The sequence below is a fragment of the Aphis gossypii genome, chromosome 1 (genome assembly GCF_020184175.1).
Source record: "Aphis gossypii isolate Hap1 chromosome 1, ASM2018417v2, whole genome shotgun sequence".
Lineage (NCBI taxonomy): Eukaryota > Metazoa > Arthropoda > Insecta > Hemiptera > Aphididae > Aphis > Aphis gossypii.
Window position 1 is genome coordinate 70,592,132 of NC_065530.1, and position 6,000 is coordinate 70,598,131.

Genomic DNA, 6,000 nt, shown 5'->3' on the forward strand with positions numbered 1-6,000 from the left:
ATGATCTTATTATTTTTTTTATTCTAGGCAGTCACTTAGGTAAGTAATTTTCATGTTGTATTAGTAGTTAAAAAAAAAAAAAAGTAGTTTTATAATTTTATATTTATGTTCAATTTCAAATTTATTTAAACACAATTCGTGTGCTCAAAACCAAAAAGTAATTGATAATAATCCATTATTTATATGTACCTATTGTACCTACCTAAGTGTTTAATAATTTGGAGTTAAAAAAAAACCTTCTAATAAATGTTTTATTTTTCATAAATAAAATTCATAAAATGTATTTGTGTAACATATTTATCTGTTATTATTTTAATTAATTATAGTAGATCGATGCGATCTAAAAAATACTTAAAAGTTTGTTAGTTATTATCAAAACATATTTTTAATTTTGTGTTAAAAGCAATAGGTATATAGTAAAATAAACTATAATATACTATCCAAAAGTAATATTTTATATTTATTTGTGTTAATAACTAAATATCTGTTAGTTGGTAGTATAATAAGAATATCAATTTTACATTTATCAAGAAGATTATAAATAACAATAGTTTTTTGATTTTAGCTGACATTTTTTACATAACCGATTTTTTTATGTTCTGTTTTTCTTAGAATCGAAATTCAAATCCCATGACTGAACACAAAAAACATTTTTTAATTTTTAGATTTGAATATTAAAATTTATACACTGAGAAATGATGGTTCAGAGTTAAAAATTATTTTCTAATTTATTAAATATTTTGAAATACCTATATATTTTTGGTTCTAAGTAGATGAAATGTTTACTCTGATAACCTCAAAGTAGAAATTCATATACTATTATTATTTATTTTACAATATACTTAATATGTATATTATTATTGTTTTATTAGTTCATTATCATAAGAAGATGTCTATTAATATAATTAAATTTAAAATATCATCTGTACAAAAACTATTATATTAATGTCTGACGGAAGCTATATTATAAAACTACAATTTTTTTTTAGTCAGTCACAGGACCTTGATTGGCTTGATTTGTCCTATGATTTGAATATTTGATAATATTATTATACATTAATACTTCAATATTATTTTACAGATGGTATGAAGGAGTATTATTTTTTTTTTATTTATTTGATCTATAATTATAATTTAATATTGTTTGAAAGATTTTTTTATCCACTTAACATTTTTAGAAAAAAAATAGTTTTCCTTTTTTCAATGTAGTTTTATAATTAATTAGAAATTATTGAAAATAAAAAACTGTTATCTATGACTTATTATACATGTTTTCACCACAACCGCTCCTGCTATGAGGTTTGCGTCTGCGACTCGCACCTAGATTGGAAGGCTAGCTAAAGGATAGTGAACAGGTTGAAATATATATATATATATATAATAACTTTATTTAGTACATGACCAGTAAGGTTAATGCCACATTAATAAAAATAAAAAATAAACACACAATATTAATATTAATAATCTATAAGAGAGACAACTGCTCTTACATAAAAAATATAATAATAGGGAAATAGATAACCTCCGGGCTTCGAGATAGCCGCACAACCGGCCCTCCTGTACCGAACTGGACGAATGACGAGCTGTCTGAAGGAAATCGTTTCTGTGCGAACTGCAACGGGTGTGAGACGACGATCACGAGGTTCGAGCTGAAGAGAAAAGTGATGAGCTGTCTGAAGGAAGTCGTTCCTGTGCGAACTGCAACGGGTGTGAGACGACGATCACGAGGTTCGAGTAGAATATAACGCGTTATAATATAAAATATTATATATATTATATAACGAACGAATAGGATATAACGCGTTATAATATAAAATATTATATATATTTTATAACGACTTCACGTGGTAAAAGAAACTGCATAGAGCACACCAAAGAACAAAAAACACGTCCTTTTTTAACGACTCAAACCACCGACAACAACGGAACCACACCAAACTGGCGGGAGCCGACCGGCGACCGCTGTCCGAGCTTGATCGGGGAAGAGTGGAGGTAGCGTCCTCACTCAGTGTGACCAACCTCACATATGCTAGGCTAGCAGGCTGGTTTTTAATTCGTGCACAAACAATACATTTTATTAAGCTTGTTAGACGGTCACTAAAACTATACAATCCCGAGTTGGTTTTGTAATTTGTTATTCTAATTCCAATATTTCTCCAATGTGGTTCCATATTATGTGCTTAACATTTTGATTATTTACTTACCTAATCAAAAATCCGACTTGTTTTTAAATTGTTTTATGTTAAGCTATTATTGGTACTTTTGCGTATTGAAGAGGGCGGGATCTAAAACTATTGTAGATATAAGTAAAATATTTTCATTTGTGGAGTTTTTGTGATGATTATATACTATAATATGGTAAAAATAAATAATAAATAATAATTTAACAAGCTATAAAATTATCATACAAATCAACACCAAGTTAACATTGTTATTTGCTTCTATAAAAAAACTATTTAATTTCAAACATTATAATATATTTTACGCTTAGGTTGTAACATAAGAATGACAATTAATATAAATAAAATACTTATAAATTACTTCTGGGTATTTGTTTTTTATAGGTGAAATTAGTAAGTATTTTTTACTGTTAGCAATAATTTTATTTTATGCAATATTTTAAGATAAGATTTCATGTGCATATTGTTAAACGAATTTAATAAACATATAATTTTATATTATAATTTACATAGTTTATAGAATTTTTTCATTAGTCTTAAAAGCACACCTTTTATAGCTATTAGTTATTACTTATTACATTTTAATATTGATATCATACCTACTGAAAAATTTTAAATCACATGGTTGTTATTTTTATTCTTATCAATGATCTTATCTCGAAAAATCATGAAAATTTTTTAGTTATTAATTACTTACGTTATTTTTTTTTTTCAGACACAAATGGTATGTATTACATTTTATTTTGTATGAAACAATTGCCTTATGGTATTTATTCTTATAAATATATTATGTGAATTTAAGAACGAATCGATATAGTCCAATGATGGCTTTTATTTATTAACTGTAAATTAATAAAAAAAAATAATTTTCAAATCTATCACTCTTAAAAACCGTTAAAAACGAATTATCTTACATTCCGAAAAATTTACAGCGATTTATTGCATAAATTATAATTTATAATACATAAATATACTATTAATACTAGTTGGTATTTCCAGAAATTTTGTTTGTTAAGTTTATAACACTAAAAATACTTCTAAAAATTCATCAAACTTGCTTTAATGTATAGTATGTTACTATAATTATTGTATTGAATTTTAAGTCAATGATAAATAATTTTGAACAACAAAAAAAAAAACGATTTCTGGAAGTCGATACTTAGTCTTATAGTCTAAATGTGTAAAACTATTTAATATCATAGTATACCTCATTTAATTTATTTTGATAAGTAAAATTACAAAATTTTAATATAAGTACTATGTGTTTACCGTAAAGCTAAAATTTTGAATTTCTACACAATTCTAGTACAAATACTCAATAAAAAAATTTTAATACTTTATTTTAATTAAATTAAATCGATTTTGTCAAAAAATTGTATAACTTATAATTTTGGTTTATATAGTGGACGCAGCAGTTGTCTGTTGTTGATGGTGCTTGTGTTAAGCTAGCGACTAGTTGTTGGTTCCCAGATGGTCACCCATCTGGGAATTTTATTAAAAAACCAGTCAAATGCGAGACGGACTCGCGTACGAAGGGTTTTGTACCATTTACATAATTTTGTGGTAGATAGGTACAGGAAAACTTTGTCAATCAACTCATTGGTCTTTGCTGTTATTTTACAGAAATTTATTGGCAAAGTAATGCATTGTGTTGATTCATCAATTGCCATGAAAACAAATAATAACAAATTCAGGGATAATAATAATTATTATAAAAAAAAAAAAAATAATAATAAACAAATAGTAAAATTATTTCTTTCGCGCTAATTATTATTATTAGGTATTGTAACTAATAGCAACCAAACTAAAATATCAAATAACTAAAATTTCCATAGTAAATTTCTGTTTGAGCACCTTCCGGGGTTAGGTCTATCACTTTTTAAAGTATTTGTTGTTATAGCGGTAACAGAAATACATCATCTGTGAACATTTCAACTGTCTAACTTTCACGGTTAATGAGATACAATTTATCGTATTGTATAATATAACTTATACTAGTATTATAATAACAATATAACATCGACGCAAACGACGTTCAAAAAGATCAAGAAAAATATTAATGGTGGGCCATAATATAATATTATAATATTGTAACAACGGATGTAATTATATTATTAACAATACAGCGTCTCGCAAACATCCGACTCTCCCAGTAGATCGCTACCAAATTGTATACATGAATATATTTTGTGTAAGGACCATAATAGCAATTAAATCATATTTATTGTTAGTTGATAAAACATAATCATTTTGTATAATATTATATATTAATTGGTATGTTGATTATTTTATTTCTAGAACTAAAAAGTATGTACCTACAATTTTCTATTTTATTAAAATCGTTGGTATTTTGTTTTTTTTCTATCCACGATTTTATGATTACACCATGTAGAGTTATATCACATTAAATTAAAAATTAATTTTTTTTTATTGGTAGAGAAATTTCTTATGAGTACGTATGTTTTTTATTTAATTTTAAATATTTTAACTATAATCTTTGGTTGCAGTTTCTACTTTAAAAATTAATTAAATATACTATAAAATATTGTTCAAGCATAATGTATTTAAACAGTTTAAACTCATTTAAAACTAATATAAACTATAAAATACATTAACAATTAATAGTTGGTGAAATATTTTGATTCATATAAATAATAAAAGTTATAAGAAATAATATTTAAATTGTACCGCCTAAAATCTAATTATCAACTACGACCTAACCAATTACCCTTCATCTACTCAGATTCTTACTCTGCTCAAAACTGTCTTTAAAAACAAAACGGACGATGATATACTCAGAACTACTTTTACGTCCACTCTGGTTTTACACTATAAAATGTTGGTCCTCTGTTAAGCCTACAAATACAAAAATCACATAGGCATTCTAATCAATACGTCTACGGTAAATAACTTAAGTTCTCTGGTATATTACAAGCGATTTGCTCCATAAAGACCTTTGTATTTTGACGTTAAGCCACATTTGCCATTCTTACTTACAGAAAACCTTTAAAAGGTTCAGTAACCACTCAAGCCCAATTGTCAATAGTTTTGCCTCTACACAAGAGACTAGTGCAGGGACCTACTCTCTTCTTAAAAGTATTATTTGGTATACATTTATATAAAACTGAAAATTTGACTTTATCATTTTATATTTAAAGTTCTATTTTTTTTTATACACTTTAATATTATTTCGTACTTAAAATAATTAATTAGTTAATAAAAAGAAAGTAAAAAAAAGTGAACATTTTGAATAAATTTTATAACTCAAGATCCATCCAACCGTGTTCGCGCCAATATGGCAAACTTATATTATATTCCAGGGGTGGCCAAACAGCGTCTCGCGAGCCGCATGCGGCTCGCCACATATACTTTTGCGGCTCGCATCTTATCGTACCTAACATTTTTATAAACATTATTTTTAATATGAATATATGTATATGATAATATATGATCTTTTTTTTTTTTTTTTACATTTATTTTGGCTCTTCCATATTTATTAATACATTTGGTGGCTCACGAGTCTCTTCTCGCTGGCCACCCCTGTTATATTCTATTATTATATACATGTAGAGTGCTATCATGCATTACTGCAGTGCGGTCGGCGGCATCAGCTTCCGTGTACGACTGTCCAGTGTGTGTGTGATCACTGCGCTATCTATTTTATTTGTATTTCTATTCTGTATTCTTTCTAAGTTTGGTTGTCGCCTTGTACTAGTTTTCTTATTTTTATATTCATTTACAGGCGACACTGTTTCAATTGTTTAAAACGTTATGTCAACTTCTCTATTTAAGCTCGTTTTTTTTTTTGCTGTTGTTTTTC

General features: G+C 26.5%; 1 long non-coding RNA gene across 1 annotated transcript in view; it reads left to right on the plus strand.

Annotated features, from left to right (window-relative positions):
* Window positions 1–2,894: 2,894 nt before the first annotated feature.
* Window positions 2,895–6,000, plus strand: part of LOC126555897 (uncharacterized) — a 53,652-nt gene continuing 50,546 nt past the window's right edge. Inside the window, exon 1 of the long non-coding RNA XR_007606999.1 lies at window positions 2,895–4,632. This is a non-coding gene — a long non-coding RNA (uncharacterized LOC126555897). The remainder of the gene's footprint in view (window positions 4,633–6,000) is intronic.